The sequence below is a fragment of the Geotrypetes seraphini genome, chromosome 2 (assembly GCF_902459505.1).
Source record: "Geotrypetes seraphini chromosome 2, aGeoSer1.1, whole genome shotgun sequence".
Taxonomy (NCBI): domain Eukaryota; kingdom Metazoa; phylum Chordata; class Amphibia; order Gymnophiona; family Dermophiidae; genus Geotrypetes; species Geotrypetes seraphini.
Genome location: NC_047085.1, coordinates 308,415,370 through 308,435,626, shown reverse-complemented (window position 1 = coordinate 308,435,626; position 20,257 = coordinate 308,415,370).

The following is a 20,257-nucleotide window of genomic DNA, read 5'->3' as shown; positions in this document are numbered from 1 at the left end:
TTGTTTTATTTAAAACAATTTTCAGCTTTTCAGAAATACATTCCATCGCGCAAGCCTTCAGCTTTTCAAAAACTTATTGCTTCTGCTTTCCAACTGCGGAAATATATGGTCCGCACTACATACGACACCTTTGAGTTCACTTCACGTGCAGCAGCCATATCGGTGGCTATGTGACACTTGGCTTGGCTTTGTGTTTGTGAGCTTGATGTTAATCATCAAGATCGGTTGGCCAATGCACCCTGCCTGGGGGATGAGCTCTTTGGCCCATCTATGGACACGACCACTCAGAAGCTTTCTGCCCATGGGACACATTGGTCAAAATGAAAAAGAAGCCTCCACCTCCTAGAGCTTTCCGGCCTGCTTCATCGTATCAACACAAGTATATTGCTAAACCTGCTCCTCCTTCTCCTTCTCAGCCTAGGAAACAGAAGCAACAACTATGTCAACAACATAATCTGCAGCAGGCTCAGCAAAAACCTACACAGCCTTTTTGACGTGTTCCTCAGGAGCATAGCCACCGTTCCTATTCTCAGTCTTCTCCCACAGCCGATCGGAGGACGGCTCCAGCATTACATCAATTGTTGGGAGCTCATCACCACAGATCTCTGGGTTCTAGACATTCGTCAGGGGTATGCTCTCCATTTTCATACCCTCCCTCTGGATCACCTTCCAAGAGAGTCTATTTCGGATCCTGCAGAGTCCTTTCTTCTCTTCTGAAATCAACTTCTCAACATCTCCTTCACATCCCCTCTTTAAAAATTATTGGCACTCGTTGAACCACCTCTTTCTCGGTTACAACCACCACAATCTGGAATTCCCTACCAAATATCCGAAAAAGATAAATTCAAAGGCGGACTAAAGTGTTTCCTTTTCAAAGACACTTTTGAGTAATAATCTCTTCCTTTCAATTCTGACTTTTTCTACACTCTCTCCACTTCCAGCCTCTTTTTCAATGAGGACCTTCTCCTTCCCCCTCCTCATGTTCTTCCCTTTTTATAGCTGCTTTTCTTGTAATTATTGTATTTCACCAAAACTTACCTATTGTTTTTGTTTCAAGTCCCTAATTTGTCTTGTAAATATGTCCTTGTAAGTCTTCCCCTTGTTTTTAAGATTGTAAAATGCTTAGAATTAATGATAGGCTTTTCAACAAATTTTAATAAAACTTTAAATTTCTCATTCAGGAGATTCAATCCCTCTTTCTTCTAAATGCCATCGAGGAAGTTCCTCTCTCACAACATTAGGGATTCTACTCCCGTTATTTCTTGATTCCCAAGAGGACAGGAGGACTGCAACCCATTCTGGATCTCAGAGATCTCAACAAATTTCTCGTCAAGGCGAAATTCTGAATGCTCTCCCTTGCCCTGCTTTATCCTCTTGGATCGGAACTATTGGCTATGCTCTCTGGATCTCAAGGAAGCTTATACTCGCACTCCAATACATCAAGCTTCCTGGAAATATCTCCACTTCCAGGTGAATCAGCGTCACTATCAGTACAAAGTCCTTCCATTCGGCCTAGCATCTTCCCCACAAGTCTTCATGAAGTGTCTGATTGCAGTGGCTGCATTTCTCTGATCCCACAGTCTTCCCTTATCTGGACAACTAGTTGATCAAAGCTTCTTCAATTCAGGAAGTAACTCTGGCAACATCTCAGACCATTGCCTTTCTTCAAGCTTTGGGATTCAAAGTCAGTTTCCCCAAATCCAACCTCATTCCATCTCAACGCCTTCAGTTCATTGGGGCTATTCTAGATGCTATTCTCATGAGAGCATTTCTCCCTCCAGATTGGCTCTCTGCTCTCTTCAGCCTCTGTCAGCAGATGTTCACTGTTCCAACTATCTCTGCGAGACACATGATGGTTCTCCTAGGCCATAAGGCTTCCACAGTGCACGTGACTCCGCTAGCAAGACTACATCTTCGCACTCCTCAGTGGACTCTTGCTTCCCAATGGTCTCAAGCGACAGATCGTCTCTCACAGCATATATCTGTCACATCATCTCTTCTGCAGTCGCTTCAATGGTGGATGACCTCCTCCAATCTATCCAGAGGTCTCCTTTTCCACTTGCCTCCTTATCTCAAGGTGATCACGAAGGATGCATCTCCCTATACTTGGGGAGCACATATGGACGGCCTTCAAACCCAGGGTCATTGGTCCACCAGGGAACGGAAGTTTCATTTTAATTTCCTAGAGCTCAGAGCGATATATTATGCCCTCAAGGCTTTGCAACATCTTCTGTGCCCTCAAGTCCTCCTCCTTCGCACAACCAAGTTGTAGTGTACTACATAAACAAGCAGGGATGTATGGGCTCTCTCCCTCTTTGCCAAGAAGCACAGAAAATCTGGCTTTGGGCGACAGTTTGCAATCTTTTCTTAAAGGCTGTCTACATTCAAGGGGAGAAGAATTCCCTAGCAGACAACCTCAGCAGAACTCTTCAACCTCACAAATGGACTCTCAACTCTGCAGCTCTTCATTCAATCTTTGCTCAATGGGGCACTCCACAAGTGGACTTATTTGCAGCTCCCCACAATCACAAGTTGCCTCAGTTTTGCTTCAGACTTTACTCACCTCTCTGTCTGGAAGCCGATGTGTTTCTACTGTATTGGACGGGCCTGTTTCTTTATGCATTCCCTCCAACTCCTCTCATACTAAAGACTGTTCAAACTCAAATGAGAGTCAGCCACCATGATTCTCATTGCTCCTCAGTGGCCCAGGCAACGTTGGTTCTCCCTTCTACTTCAACTCAGCTCTAGGGAGCCAATACCTCTGCAAATTTTTCCTACTCTGCTTACTCAGCATCAGGGATCTCTTCTACATCCCAACCTGCATTTGTTACACCTGACAGCTTAGTATCTCTCAGGCTGAATTTGTCTCAGTTACATCTCTCTCAGCCTATACATGCTATCATTGATGCCTCCAGGAAACCAGCCACTCAACAATGTTATCAACAAAAGTGGACTCTGTTTTCTTCCTGGTGTCTACTTCATCACCACGATCCAACTTCCTTATCAGTGGAATTGGTTTTGGATTATCTACTTCATCTGTCTGACTCTGGACTCAAATCTACATCTATCAGAGTCCATCTCAGTGCAATTACAGGTTTTCACATGACAGTCGAGGGAAAACCTCTTACTGCTCATCCTTTAGTCTCCAGATTCATGAAAGGACTTTTCAATGTTAAGCCACCTCTCAAACCTCTTCATGTAGTCTGGAACCTTAATGTAGTTTTTTCCAAGTTGATGAAGCCACCATTAGAACCAATGGCATCAGCTCATCTTATGTTTCTTACCTAGAAAGTTGTTTTTCTTATCTTGCTTACTTCTGCAAGGAGGGTCAGTGAGTTATAAGCATTGGTGCTGTGAATGCATGGTTGAGGAGATGGTGCCAGGAGGAGGGCTTCCACTTTGTGAGGAACTGGACGTCCTTCTGGGGAAAGAGTAAGCTCTACCGGCGGGACGGCCTGCACCTGAGCACAGCGGGAACTAGACTGCTGGCAGCCAATGTGAGGAAGGAGATCGAGAGGGCTTTAAACTGAGGAGAGGGGGAAAGCCGACAGCTGATCTGATGTTGACGCTTCGGACAACAGTATCCAGAACAGATGCTGAACTGGCTGACTGCAAGGAGGAAGTAGAGAGACCGGTGGATCTTATGATCAGACAGCGAGGGAAACAACAGGTAAAGGGAGCTTGCTGGGAGGAGACTAAGGGGCATGGAGACACAGGGGGACTGGGTGGCACGAGGGCGAAAGCTGAGGGCAATATAGGGGTGACACAAGGCGAGGGGGATCGAACAGAGGCCAGGGCCCAGGAGGGGGCTAGAAAACCCAGAGGAAAAGCGGGGAAGTGGGGTGGCGGGAATGTGGGGAAGCTGAAAGCTACAAGGGTAAAGGCTGAGGGCAAAGCAGAAGCACAGGGAACAGGAGAGGCGGCCCAGGTAAATGCAGAGGTGGAGGAAAAACGACGGGACCTGCGGTGCTTATACGCAAATGCAAGAAGCCTCATGGCCAAGATGGGTGAACTAGAGGTCGTGGCCAAGGGGGAAGACCTGGATATAATTGGAATTACAGAAACATGGTGGACAGAGGAGAATCAATGGGATGTGGCGCTGCCGGGGTACAAGCTCTACAGGAGGGACAGGACCCACAAGAAGGGGGGAGGCATAGCACTATATATAAAGGACTCTATCTACTCAGTCGGGATGGATATGGCAACGAAGGCAGAGGGGCTGGAATCGCTATGGGTCAAATTGCTGGGAAACAAGGGTGCAGGCATAAAACTGGGGCTGTACTATCGACCACCTGGTACACCGGAAGGAGTCGGACACGACTTGGAAGCTGAACTGAAACAGGAGTGCAGGACTGGAAGTGTAACAGTGATGGGGGACTTCAACTACCCGGGGATAGACTGGAGTACGGGTCACTCCAACTGCACTAGGGAAACAGGATTTGTAGAAGCTGCGAGGGACTGCTTCATGGAGCAACTGGTCAGGGAACCGATGCGAGGGAGTGTTACTCTTGACCTCATCCTGAACGGATTAGGGGGGCCTGCAAGAGGGGTAGAAGTGGGAGGACCATTAGGCAACAGTGACCACAATGCGATCAGATTCACATTAGAAAGGGAGACACCCATAGTAAGGAGGACCGCAACAACTGCGCTCATCTTCAGGAAAGGGAACTATGTTGCCATGAGGGAAATGGTGGGGAGGAGGCTCAGAAACATCTTTAGGATGGAGACTGTAGGAAGCGCCTGGACCCTATTCAGGGACACCCTGCAGGAAGCACAGAGAATGTACGTCCCCAGTTTCAGGAAAGGCTGCAAGAAAAAGCGGTCGAAGGACCCGGTTTGGATCTCAACAGAAGTAAAGAGGGCAATAAACGACAAAAAAGTATCCTTCCGGAGATGGAAAAAGGACCCAACAGAGGAAAATCACCAGGCGCACAGGAAATGCCAAAAGGAATGCCACCGAGAGGTTAGAAAAGCAAAAGGGAAATACGAAGAGGGGCTGGCCAGAGAGGCGAAAAACTTCAAGGCATTCTTCAGTTACGTAAAGGGGAAGCGACCAGCGAGAGAGGAGGTGGGGCCGTTGGACGATGGGGATAGGAAGGGAGTGATTAAGGAGGATAAAGAGGTAGCTGAGACGTTGAACACGTTCTTCTCGTCGGGCTTCACGAGAGAAGACACATCTAATATACCGGACTTAGAGGAGCTCATGAGTGGGGAACAGGCTGAAAAATTGGAGCACATAGAGGTAAGTAAGGAGGATGTCCTCAAACAGATAGGTTAAAATGCGGCAAATCACCGGGTCCGGACGGGATCCACCCAAGGGTTCTGAAGGAACTAAGACAAGAAATAGCGGGCACAATCCAGCATGTTTGCAACCTATCCTTGAAAACTGGAGAGGTACCAGAGGACTGGAAATTGGCGAATGTCACACCTATCTTCAAGAAGGGATCGAGGGGTGACCCCGGGAACTACAGGCCGGTGAGCCTGACTTCAATTATAGGGAAGATGGTGGAAGCTATGATCAAGGACGGCATTTGCGAGCACATCGAGAGAAATGGCCTACTGAGACCAAGCCAGCACGGATTCTGTAAGGGAAGGTCGTGCTTAACGAACCTTCTGTACTTCTTTGAGGGAATAAGCAGTCGGGTGGACAATGGGGAACCCATCGACATCATTTACCTCGATTTTCAAAAGGCTTTTGACAAGGTGCCACATGAAAGGCTGCTTAGGAAGCTGTGGAACCACGGGGTGGGAGGGGATGTGCACAGATGGCTCGAGCACTGGTTGTCGGGTAGACTGCAGAGGGTCGGAGTAAAGGGCCAATATTCTGACTGGCGGGGAGTCACGAGCGGTGTGCCACAAGGATCGGTGCTGGGGCCGTTACTCTTCAACATATTTATCAATGACCTGGAAAAGGAGGCAAAGTGCGAGGTTATAAAATTTGCAGATGATACCAAACTGTGCGGCAGAGTTAGCTCCAGGGAGGAGTGTGAGGACCTGCAAAGGGACCTAGACAAGCTGGAAGACTGGGCAAACAAATGGCAAATGCGCTTTAATGTGGAAAAATGCAAGGTCATGCATATAGGGAAAAAGAACCCGTTGTTCAACTACAAATTGGGGGGGGGGCATTGTTGGGAGACAGCAGTCTTGAGAGAGACTTGGGTGTGCTGGTGGATGCATCATTGAAGCCATCTGCACAGTGCGCAGCAGCCTCAAAAAAAGCCAACAGGATGCTGGGCATCATAAAGAGGGGCATAACAACCAGGACGGGGAAGTCATCATGCCATTGTATCAAGCGATGGTGCGTCCACATCTGGAATACTGCGTTCAATATTGGTCGCCATACCTCAAGAAGGACATGGTGGTACTCGAGAGAGTCCAAAGGAGAGCAACGAAACTGGTAAGAGGGCTGGAACACTGCCCATACGCCGAGAGGTTGGATAGGCTGGGGCTCTTCTCTCTGGAAAAAAGGAGGCTCAGGGGGTGATATGATAGAGACCTTCAAGATCATGAGGGGCATAGAGAGGGTGGATAGGGACAGATTCTTCAGGCTGAAGGGGACAACAGGTACGAGGGGGCATTCGGAGAAACTGAAGGAAATCAAATGCAAGGAAGTTTTTTTTCACTCAAAGGGTCGTGGACACTTGGAATGCGCTACCGGAGGAAGTGATCAGGCAGAGTACGGTACAAGGATTCAAACAGGGACTGGACGGATTCCTGAGGGATAAAGGGATCGTGGGATACTGAGAAAGCTAACCAGAAAATAAGTATGGAAACCCAACCAGGTCGTGCATGTGCATGTGCAAGACCGGAGGGTTAGGACTTCGATGGGAAGATAGGACTCAATAGGAAACCAAGGTGGCAAGGGGGCCCCTTCTGGTGATTTAGACAGGTCGTGACCTGTTTGGGCCGCCGCGGGAGCGGACTGCTGGGCAGGATGGACCTATGGTCTGACCCGGCGGAGGCACTGCTTATGTTCTTATCCACCCTTCACAGTTTTTTCACCATGATAAGTGGTTCTACGCACACATCCAAAGTTTCTACCGAAAGTTGTCAGTTTCATCTCAATCAGTCAGTATTACAAAATTTATTTTCTTGAAGGCCAATACTCCCACCATCCCATTCTGGCTAGCTTGGAGGTCACCCATGTATGAGAATATGCTGCCTGCTTGTCCTGAGATAAATCACAGTTGCTTACCATAACAGGTGTTATCCAGGGACAGCATGCAGATATTCTCACAATCCACCCACTTCCCCTGGTTGGTTTCTTAGCTGGCTTATCTTAACTGAGGGACCGCGCACCTACTTCGGGCAGGAAGGCACGTGCGCATGCGCAGTGCAGGCTGATCGCAAACTTTCTAAAACTTAAAGTTGCGATTCACTTTTCAAGTGTCCATACTGGGGCTCCGTTGGTGACCTCACCTATGTGTGAGAATATCTGCAAGCTGTCCCTGGAAAACACCTGTTAACAGTAAGTAACTGTGCTTTTTATACATTTTCATGATAGAAATAGAAACTTGACGTCAGATAAAGACCAAATGGCCCATCCAGTCTGCCCATCTGCAGCATTCACTATCTCCTCCTCTCCTTAAGAGATGCCACCTGCCTGTCCCATGATCATAATGATGCCTTCAAAAATATTGATTATCTGTGTAAGACATGACTGACTTATAAGAAGGCAGTTTCCAATGCAAAAGGAACATGAATCTTGACCAATGGGCCATTCATCTCTACCTTATCTACAGCCTCTAGTTTAGAGGGCTGTAGTTGGGGGCAGGGGGGGCAACCCTTTTGTAGGGCGCCAATCTGCTCTAACACTTAGGATAGCTTGAGGTGTGTTCCCCTGGGAGCTCAGCTTGCCCCTGATTTATCAGGCACTTGAGCGCAGGCTGAGTGTCCCTGTGTTGGTCCAGAGGACTGTAGCAAGTGCTGTCTGCATTCCACCCCCCCAACGATGCATGAGAAGCTAGTGGGGTTGAGGGTTTCAGGCTCTCAAAGCCTGTCTAAAAAGCAGCCCAAAGAGACAAGCTTCTGGAGGATTTTATGTGCTTGTTTGAGGCAGAAAGTTTCTCCTTTGTCCTGCTGTAGTATGAGCTGATGCAGGCATGGTACCAGGCAGATCTGTGAGTACAATCTAGTACTGTTTGAGAGACTTTGGGAATGGTTCAAAAATGGATGTTTTGTTTGTTTATTTATTTCAATTTATTTCCCAGCCTCCCAAAAAGCTCAGGGCAGATAAAAGTAGAACAAACACAGTTTCTGAGAACAGAGTCACAGAGAAACCGGGAGGGTCATAGAAACAGAGAGAACCTAGGTACAATATTTAAGGATAACAAATTATAGTCAAGGAATAGTGTACAGGGGGGGTTACGTGATGGTGGAGCCTAAACAGATGCTCAGTGGCTGAGCTCATCTCCCCAACCTCTCTAAATCTTCTATTTTACACTGTTCAGTTGCAGTTTTTGATTTTATCTGCCCTAACCTTGTGAGCTAATACCTCTGGAACTTATGCTAGGGCTTTAGGAAGCAAATTTTTGGGCTCTTGCTGAGGCATGCCGATCAAGTCAGCCAGCGCTGGTAAAGATGGCCAGGCCCCAGAACCCTCGCAAGAGTTATTCAAAACAGATCTCGTCCATGTGGAACCTCTCCCAGCTGCTTGATGACAAACTGGCCAAGCTATATGCCATGATGGATGAAATAAAAGAGATAGCAAGCCATGCATCTCGCCTCAGGAGGAGCATGTTCAAACAGCAAAAGGAAAACTGGAGCGACTCGAGGTGCACGTGCAATTCCTGTTGGAGAAAGTAAACGATCAAGAAAACTTATCTGTGATCTCAATGTTCAAATAAGCAGCCCACAACCTGACTAGTCAGCCCAATTGAGGGAACTTTCTCTCCTCCTGGCCCACCCCATACCACGTGAAAATTGAGTGGATGGGAGTTGAAGGAAGATATGGTCAATATGCATAAAAGAACCTCCTGTGGGATGGCTATGACATCTTTGGGAATAAAAATGTCTTAGTTGTAGATATGTAAAGTAAGGCATGTGAGCAGTATACCATCCCTGGCTTAGATCCCTGAAAGTCGGGAAGCCACCCCAACCCAGTTGCATACAGTGTCCCAAATACAACCCATGGCCATAGTATTCTCTAATGTGTTTGCCTCCCTCCAGCGCAGAGGGGTACTCTGGGTTACGACAATTGGAGGTCATCACCCAATTTGCTGCATTACCCCACCCGCCACCACCACTTCCATGCTCTTGACAAGCCACCCAGAAAGGGATTCGCTGGTACCGGTGGTTTCTGACACCACTTTTTACCCCCCAAGCACACCATCAGAGCATAGGGAGCGGTCCAATGAGCAATTAATCCTTGTGGTGCATATCATGTACCCCCCGTATATAATTCATGTATCCATATCAAGAGCGTAGCTACATTATAGTGTCAAAGATCTGGCAATGTCAAACCCTCTTGTTTCCTACCCTGCACTAACTTCCAAAAACTAATCCAAACCCGTTTGGACACACACATGAAAGAGTTCACTATAGAGCAATACAGTTTTTCAGCATACCCACATGGGCACCATCTGCAGGGGGTAAAGTAGTTTTGGGAGGAGAACCCTTAAAGAGAGGGGCAGGTCTTCCCATTTAGTGCAGAGATTCTTGTCCAGTATATTTTTTTGATAAACCCTGGTCCAATCGGCACTGAGGTATTTCAGTTCTGATGAAGCCCAGCACAGAGGAAAAGTAGGATCTGCCATAGAGGAACAATGCTGTGACACTGGAATTGCTTCTAATTTGCTAAAATTAATGCATAAACCAAAGAAAGAACCAAAGTTGTTAATCATGGTGATCAGCCAGGGAAGAATGGCTGAGGCATTTCCTATAAAGAGGAGCATGTCATCTGCGAACATCGTGATCCGACACTCCCTCCCCCCTCCCCGATAAGACCGCACATCTGCTCCAAATTGTGAATCTTAATGGTCAGGGGTTCTAGGGAAAGCAAAAACAAGAGAGGGGATAAAGGGCAGCCCTGATCCATCCCCCTTCTCAGAGAGAACTGCTCCATATGGCAGCGATTAATGAGAAGCCAAGTAGTAGGACACTGGTACATATTAACCACCTAATTCAAAAAGGGACCCTCAATCCTGTACCTCTCTAAAACCCAAAAGAGATATCGCCAAGTAACCTTATCAAAGGCCTTTTCCACATCCAAGCTAGCCAAGATCTCATCACCCGCTCCACTGCGCCAAAGGGTCCACAACACCTTCAGGATATTGGAGGAAGCAAATCGTCCCGGGATGAAGCCCACTTGATCTCCATGGATCAGGCTAGGAATCACAGCACTCAGCCACTTTACCAAGATGGCAGAGAGCAACTTCATGTCTTAATTTAAGAGAGAAATAGACCTGTAGGAACCCATATGCTCTGGGCCCCTGCCTGGTTTTGGGAGAACCACTAAATGGGCATAACACTGCTCCGGATGCAAAGGCCATCCCGCATGAATGTCAGCACACACAGCCTCCAAGGTTGGGTCAATGTGGTTCTGTAGGGTTTTATAAAATTCGGGGCCCATCCTGTCAGGCTCCGGTGCCTTAGCCATTTTAAGTCTGCCAATAACCATATGTATCTCCCAAGTCATGATGGGCGCGCTAAGGAAATCCAGTTGGGTAGGTGTCACCCACAGGAGCTTAATGTCAAAAAAAAAAAGGGTCCCTCTGCACTGTATCATAAAGGTTTTTATATAATTGTACAAATTGGGACTTAATATCGGCTCCCACAGTGTAATAACCCCCTGTTTCTTTCTTGAGCTGTTTAATATTGAAAACCCGATGGGCCGGGCGCACCAGGTTGGCCAACAACTTCCCAGCCTTGTTTTCTCCATCAGTGGAATTTGTACTTACAAACATCAATGTGAGTCAGGGCTCTACTGGTCAAGATGGTATCAATGTCCCTCTGATTCCACAGGTATTGTGACCTATCCCTCTCAGAACCTGACAATGTATATACGACGACATGTATGCAATTGCTTGGTTAGGGCAATCAAATAGGTTCCTGTCATTTGTTTCTGCATGGTATAAGACAGTGGTCTCAAACTCAAACCCTTTGCGGGGCCACATTTTGGATTTGTAGGTACTTGGAGGGCCACAGAAAAAATAGTTAATGTCTTATTAAAGAAATGACAATTTTGCATGAAGCACTGGAAACTTCGGCATCACGCCACGAAGCTGTTTCTCAAATTTATGAATTATCTTCTTGTCTACATCACCCTGCTTTTCTTTGGCATTGGAATTTTTTCCATTTCTTTCCTCTGGGTTCCTTGAAAAAGACCACGAAACATGGCCCATGTCGGTACCTCCTAACAAATTTAAGTTAAGTAGGATTTCTTTATCCTTCCTGCCATTGAAAAATTCAGTCAGATACTTCAGAAGAACACCTTATTTTCAACACTTAATGGCCATACACAGTGATGGAACGGTGGGTTCGGCTATAGGAGCTTTGGCTCTTGGTCGGACTACACATATTCTGAGTGTATGCCTAAGTGTTCTTCACAGTAATTGAATCTTTTTCTAAAAATACGTTTGTGACCTCTCTTCTGAGAAGTCTTCTTTCTGTGTTATATATATTTTGCATCCATCTTTGGCATTAACTTAATGTTCAATTTTTCTGCTTTCTTTTCAAAATCTACGTTTCCATGTCTTACCATCCCTTTCTATCTCTCTCTTCTTCCGTCCTATTTCCATGGTCTGGCATCTCTTTCCTTCCTTTTCCCTGGTCTGGCATCTGTCGCCTTCCCTTCCCCCATGCCCTGGCATCTCTCCCTCCCCCCCATGGTCTGATATCTCCTTTCCTTCCCTCCCTCCCTACCTCCCATGAACTTGGCTTCTTCTCTTGGTCCTCTCCTCTCCCTTCTCCTTCCTTCCCTCTCTTTCCCCAATTGGGTGCAACAGCAACAGAAGCAGCATTTCCCTTCCCCCTTTCCTGTGCAGGAGAGGCATTTCTCTTCCCCTTTCCCTCCCTCTCCCTTTCCCTGTACAGCAGCAGCAGCAGCATTTCCCTAGGGTCCCCCTTTCCTATGTAGCAGAAGCATTTCTCTTTCCCCTTCCCTTCCGTTCTCTTTCTTGTGGAGCAGTAGCGTGTCTGACCGGCTCGTTCCGTTCAAAGCCGCGGGTGGCGGCTCCTTGCGAGATCCGCGTCTGTGTCTGAAGCCTCTCTGATGTTGTGACGTCAGAGAGGCTTCTGATGCAGGAGTGGATAGTGCGAGGAGCCCCAACCCGCGGCTTTGAACGGAACGAGCCGGCCAGACACGGTGCTGCTCCAAAAGGAAGGGAAAGGGGAAGAAAAATGCTGTTGATCGCGTCCAGACCGCAGGCTGCAAATAAAACCTGGAAAGCCACATGCGGCCTGTGGGCCGCGTGTTTAAGACCACTGGTATAAGATATTGCCCCGTAAAAAGGCTTTAGTCGCCTCCCAGTATGTATGCTGCTGAAACGTCCCTAGTATCGTTATGGAAGGCATATTCTTGCCATGTATCTCTCAGGTAAATTTTAAAGGTCTCATCCAAGAACAGAGTAGGGTTCATTTTCCATGAGCTGTCCCTGCCCTCCCATGCTAACACAGACAAGCCAACACAGTCGAGTGATCAGTGAATACAACGTCACCTATGTCTGTGCGCTCCACCAGCCCCATATCCTTTTCAGAGATCAATATATAATCCAGGCATGTCCAACTTCGAACAGGACGTGATCTACTTTTTTCTGGCCAAAAGTGCCGGTGATCTACCACCATGAAAATTAAGTCCTCCCCCCCCCCCCCATTTTTAATGAATTTTCTGTCATTTACTTGGATGTGATCATCTGTTAAGCAAATTAAGCAAAAACAAAACAGAGCGACGAAGATCCAGTAAGAACTGCGAGGGGAAATGGAAAGTTCATTTTTTCTTAAAGTTTTATTGAGTACTAACTTTCTTTACCTTTTATTGAATAATTTGTTAAATTTCGGTCGAGTATTGATCCAAGCTGATCTTGCACAATCTTTAATATTTCGCTCTTGCTCATTAGTGAGATGTCTGAGCCTGCATTTCATCCACCAGCTTTTTGAAGTTGGGTGAATATTGTGTGAGGGCCAGTTTCAGGGAATCCTGGAGATGTTCATCTGTCATGTTGGAACGTTGTGTACTCTTTGTCATTTTCAGATGGGAAAACGCAGATTCACACAAATAAGTTGGACCGAAACAGGAGTGTACAGCTTCACTGCATCTTCTCAAGTTGGGAAATTTGTCATTAGGCACTAGCTTCCAAAACGATTCTTGCTCAGCACGGGTCTTGAGAAAAATGTAATTTTTAAGTGTTAATATTTCGTTTTCAAGAGATGGCTTGTTCAATGAGTAATTTTTACTGATAGCAGCTGCAGTTTCTTTAATGTCCACATCTACTTTGAATGGGTATGACAAGTACTCCACAACTGTTCCAATTTTTTAGAAGTCACATAATCTATTTTTGAATTCTTGGATAACAGAACAGATTTCTGTCACATACTTCTCGTTCTGAAAAACAAAATTTGGATATTGTCCCAGATGGTCCTGTGAATTAGGAAAAACTTATGCAAGGTCAGTTATTAGCTCAAATTTGCTCTTGTAGGATGAAACTACTCATCATCTCACCAATGCATTTGTTTTTACCTTGTAGTTCAAGGTTCATATCACTTAGTTCGCCTGTAAAGTCAGCGAGAAATGCCAGATCACATAACCACTCCTCATCTTCCAACTCTGCTTGGTCATCTCCCCTCTCCTTCAAAAAACTTCTTGCCTACTTAGCCACCTTACATCTGTGTGCAAAATGATTTTCGTTGCCCCTTCATTAAGAGTAGGATTGAAAAGCCATCTTTGAAGTGATCTTCCACGAACTGAATTTACAATTTTGAAAGTGATGTTCATGACAGTCTTTGTTTTGAGTCTCTTGCTTGCCAAAACTTGCTGGTGAATAATGCAGTGGTAAGAAAGGAAATCTGGAAAGTCTTCATGCTGTCTACAGAGGGCTATGAGACCGTTAACCTCACCTGTCATTGCTCTTGCTCCATCAGTAGTGATGGAAACAAGTCTATGCAATGGCAGATTTACACTTTGTCACAAAAGAATGGAAGGAACTGAATATTTCCTGACTGGTAGTTCTCCCTTTTAAAGAAATCATTCTACGTAGTTCTTCTTTAACACTGAAGTCTTCAAAAAACATCCGGATAAAGACTAGTAACAGGGCTATGTCTCTTATGGCTGTAGATTTATCCAGTTGGAGTGAGAAAGCAACACAATTTGGAAACATCCTCCAACAATTGTTCAGTTGTGTCTCCACACATCTTTTCTATTCGCCGCACGACGGTGTTTCTTGACAATTGTACATCTTGAATAGCAGCTATGAGCTCTTATTTTTAAATCCTTCAAAAAGGTTGTCAGCTGCTTCAAGAAAACAATCTTTTACAAATTCCCCTTCAGTGAATTTGCATTTCTTTGCGATCACATCCTTCAGAGGTTTGCATTTCTTTGCGATCAGCTTGCTGACCTTGAAGGATGTGACCTTGGCTTCACCATCAACTGCTGAGTAGCCAATTTCGATTTAAGTTCTTTGAGCTTCAGTTTACGAATTTCACTTTTGGGTGGAAAATCAGCATCAAACTTATTGCTATGCAGAGCCTTTTAATGACATTCCAGATTACACTTTTTGGGCAAGGATACTGGGGCATTACAAATTAGACAACAAACACTTGTCTTTCACCATGATGAAGTAGTAGTCCATTTCCCATTCATCATGAAAATGAAGGTTTTGCTCTTCTTTGGAACACTCATCTTCGTTATATTGGGGTGGCTGGATGTAAGAATTCCAAATCTGCTACGTTAGTATAAACACTGGCTGAATCTGGTCGAAAACTGTCACTGTCCCAAAGTATTAAAGATCAATAGGAACTGAAGACCTCTGGATGATGTGCAATACAAGGAATGTAGATGCCATCATACTAGCACCAATAATCAAATATCACCAAACAATCATCAAAAAACTCAAAACACCTGTCCAGCAAGCCAGAAAAAAATCAAATACCACCACATGCGATTTAATAAATTCTGCACACAGTGTAGAATCAACACAAAAGCAAGGCAAAATAAAATTGCAGTGTAGAATCAATGCAAAGGCTAGGCAAAATAAAATTGCAGAGGCAAGCAAAAGTCACAGTAGTTTGAACCAATTTGAAGGCAAGGCATAGGCAACTTAGAACAAATTGGAAAAGCCTGCCAAAATCAACAAATTTGTGACACTTTGTTGTGTCTGTCCGAAAACGTTTAATAAAAGCGAACTATAAAGCGACCAACAACCAGCACATGATACAAATAATACAGTAAGGGGCTCATATTAAAAACAAACAAACAAAAAACATCCAAAAAGGGGCCTAAATCGGTACTTGAACGATCAAAAGGCTAGATCATCCAAGTACCGATAATCAAAGACGTATCCAAAACCAGCTTAGGCCTTTCCCCTGTCTCTAAAGGCCTAGAGTGAAAAGAGGCATTTTTAGAGGGGAAAGGGTGGGAGGTAGGCCGACCTAGACTTAGTCATACAGCAAGTATAACCAAAAACTTGAGCAGGTTGCCCAGTCGGAATTTATACGTTTTGACTTAAACCAAGTCAAAACAGATATAAGTTCCGAAAAAGGGCTGCTGAGCTGATCACGGCTGTCACGATCAGCTCAGCGGCCCCGGAAACCTGCCCACCCTCACCACAACGATCATGGCAGGAGAGGTGGCTCATCTCGCCTGCTGTGATCGCGATCGCCTCACCCCCTAACTGCCGCGACCTGTGGCAGGAGAGATGGACAATCTCCTGCCGCGGTTCGCAGCAGTTTGGGGGAGGGGTGACCGCGATAAGAGAGATGCCTAATCGCTCCTGCTGCGATCCACCCCCCACCCCAAACCATTACCGGCAGGAGGGAGCCCAACCCCTCCTGCCGAAGCGTGAGCCCCACGATCCCCCCACCCCCTTTAAAATACAGGCAGGAGGGATCCCAGGCCCTCCTGCCCATGCTGACCCCCAACCCCCCTAAAATAACAGGAGGGAGTCCAACCCCTCCTGCCCATGGTGACCCTCCCACCCCCTTATAATACAGGCAGGAGGGATCCCAATCCCTCCTGCCAAGGCGTGAGCCCCGCGATTCCCTCCACCCCCTTAAAATAAAGGCAGGAGGAATCCTAAGCCCTCCTGCCCACGGCGACCCCCACTCCCCCTTAAAATACCGGCAGGACGGAGCCTAACTCCTGCAGAGGCGTGAGACCCGTGACCCACCCCCACCCCTTAAAATACCAGGAGAGCCCAACCCCTTCTGCCCACAGCAACCCACCTTCCTTAAAATATGGGCAGGAGGGAGCCCAACCACTCCTGCTCATAGTGACCCCACCCCCACGACTGAACCACAGACTGCCCCTGAACCCCATGACCCCGTGACCACCCCCGACACCTCCCCCTTCAGTTATATTAGTTGGCTGGATGGACGGGTCCCAAGCCCGTCTGCCTGGCAGGCCCTCCATCGTCCAAATGGCAGGCCTTAGGGCCTGATTGGGCCAGGTGCCTAAGGCCCCGCCCACAGAAGGAGCCTTAGGTGCCTGGGCCAACCAGAATTGGAAACATCCACAATTACAAAACACTCCACTTCTGAGTGTCCAATATAGAGAGAGGTCCAAAGGGTCTTCAACATCCACTTAATTACACATTAATTTTTATTTCAGTGGGTAATACTTGTCCTTGACCCTTTTCACCTTCTCCTTGATGTATTACTCAATACATACTGTTGTTTCATGATTCAACCAAATTCCAAAAAACAACATAACAGAAAGTATTTTCACTTATCTTTTAATATGTAGAATCACTAGCCTGCCCCGATGGGACCCGTTTCGCCACATAAAGGCTTTCTCAAGGGTTCTAAAGGAGCGCTGCATAATACAAAGAACATATTATTTAAACCCATTTATACATACATCACAAACACCCAAGGAGTGAGTAGTAGCTTACTATCAATATTGCAATTTCAATTACATCATTCTACATCTACATAAACATAAATCTATACTAAATACGTATATACAGTTCATGGTCAAAAATTTATTAATTGATTACAATATACTTTCATTTGATAAGAAAGACATCACATTAATCTTATTTATATAATCAATTGAATGTTCATTAATGCATTATAGTTATAAATTAACTAAACTACTTTTACTTACATAAATTAATTATTCATTAATGTATTATAGTTCACATAAATTAACTAAACTACATAGCACCTTACAAACAACTTTCCAATTCTATAAATTTTAAATTCATTTTTGATTCATATAGCAATATTTCTAAAATTGCTTAATCACCGTGCATCAAATAATCAGCAATTATATTCCATGATCAAAAACACTCATATCAATATACTATAACTAGCTTAAAAAATACATACAATTCAAATTGGTTACATATTCCATTGATTAGATTTCATTACTGGAATATTATACTGTAATTACTTCATTAAATAGCACCTCATGTTCAGCAGTAATTAATTACTTATAAAAAACCTTCCAAATTAGGTAATGCAACCCGTTCATTAATCAGATTTTACCTTCTCTAAATCAATCAACTACCAGCTGCTTTATATTCTACACTCTGTGGTGTTGATCAATAATAAATATTTTTAAAGAGTGGGTTATTATAAAATTCCTGAGTTAAATTTAGTGGTGCTGATAAAACCATTAACTAAATACTACATACTAGTGCTGTCCAATTCACGATTCGAATCGTTTCACTGATTCATTTCGGGTGAATTGGTTCGAATCGATTAAAAAAAAAAAAAAAAATCAGCCTCCCGATTTGGTGACTGACCCTCCCCCCTCGCCCTCTAAAGCAGGATCGGCAGTGCTGCCTCTTGCTGGCCGGCTGCTGCAGGAAAGTTCCTGCTTTAGAGGGCAAGGGGGGAGGGTCAGTCGTGAAGTGATGCAAAGGCTTCCCCCCTGGCCTCCTGTGCCTCCATTTACCTGATTCCAGCAGGAAGCAGCCTGCAGAAAGAATCGCGGGTACTTTAGCGATCCTTGCAAGTTGCCATAGGCCTCAGGAGCTGTCTTCCCTCTTCCGCGATCCTGCCTCTGATTGCCCTAATTGGGCAGGAAAATAGAATCGAATAATCGATTCAATAGGCTGAATCGAATCACATTTTTTTTGCCTGAATTGAGCAGCACTATTACATACTTCATAGTAAGAAACCACAACTCAGCACAAATTAAGGGATTTATTAAATCTCACCCAATAAATTGGCACTAAGAAACAACATAAAAAACAAAATTTTACTAAACATTTCAATCAATTCAAATTGTGTTATCCTTTGTTCAAAAATTCATTTAACAGTACAGTAAAACTTTGGTTTGCGAGCATAATTCGTTCCAGAAGCATGCTTGTAATCCAAAGCACTCGTATATCAAAGCGAATTTCCCCATAGGAAATAATAGAAACTCAGATGATTCATTCCACAACCCAAAAACTTTAATACAAAATACTATACGTACTTGTATTGCAAAACCTCGCTCATTTAGAACAGTCACTACATTCCTGCAGTGTCAGAGAGAAAAGAACCATAGGCTCGGTTGTGATGATGTGATGCATGTACACTGTATATACTTGTATTGCAAGGCTTTGCTTGTTTAGAACAGTAACTACACTCTTGCAGCGTCAGAGAGAAGAACCATTGGCTCATTTGTGATATGTGTATAATAATAATAATAATAATTATAACTTTATTCTTCTATACCGCCACAATCTTGCAACTTCTAGGCGGATTACAATCAAGAGAGCTGGACATTCAGCGAGTTACAATGTGCAGATAGTCAGAGGAAATACAGAGTGCAGAAACATTTAGGAAGCAAAATACTGTATGTACTTGTATTACAAGACATTGCTTGTATATCAAGTTACAATTTAATAAAATGTTTTGCTTGTCTTGCAAAACACTTGCAAACCAAGTCACTTGCAATCCAAGGTTTTACTTTACTTTGAAATTTGATGCTGTACATTGAATTAAAACAGACTCGCCACTTTAGCGTCCTTTCATTTTTGGGGCTAGGATTTCTCTGCTAATGCGCCGCTTTACTGGTGTCTTTTTTAAGACATTCACATATGCGCAAACTAATTCAATTTCGCATGCGCAGTAAGTTCAAGTCGCGCCCAATTAAATTATTTATAAAACTTCAGGCAACCATAGCTATTTAATAAAAGCTTAATCTGTCAACTCTATTCAACTAAATAATCCCTAGAAAATTCTTCAAGCTCAGCACATCAACATTATTGAAATTCATTAAATTGACCGCCAATTCCAGTTGGCCATATTCGGACGATGGTGGGCCTGCCGGGCGGACGGGCTTGGGACCTGTCCGTCCGTTCAACTAATGTAAGTGAAGGGGGGTGTCAGGGGGTGGGGGTAGTTGGGGGGGCGATCCGGGGTGAGGGGGACAGTGGGGGGGGGGGGGTTTTGTGTGTTAACACCCAAACTCTCAGCCCCCCCCTGCTTTGTGGGTCATGCCAGTTTGCAGTCAACCTCCAAAGAGCTGACGATATTAAAATCTTCCGCCACTGAGGCATCTAATCTGGTAGTGTAGCCAATCTTGCGCTATGTCAGAGAAGAAATGGTGGGAGTACACATTAGGAGCATATATATTACAAAGAGCTATGTGTCGGCCCTGCAGGTCCCCTGCCAGAATAATATAGCAGCCATTAGGGTCTTGGAGTTCCTTGTGGATGGTAAGAGCCAATCTTTTGCATATCAATATGGCCACCCATCTTTGTTTGGAATTATAAGAGGAGAACACTACCTTTCACACCCAGTCCCTCTGCAGCTTTCTATGCTCAGCCATAGACAAATGGAGCCATAGACTAATGGTCTCCTGGAGGTAAACCACATCGGCCGTTTCCTTCTTTAAAAAGGATAGCAGTTTAGTGTGCTTAACTGGTGAATTGAGGCCTTCTACATTTAGGGTCAGAAGGTGTAAATCAGCCATAATCCCTTATAAGGAAAATAGAAGAAAAAATGTTATGGTAAGTGTGCAGCCTTGAGAAGACTGTGCACCGAGGTGGCCTCCCAGCCCAGCCACCTCCAGTGTAAACATATGCTGAGTTTGCTTGACCCTACCCAGGTCCCCTACCATTCTACCCTCCATCCCACTCAAAGCATCCACTCTCCCCCAGATACACAA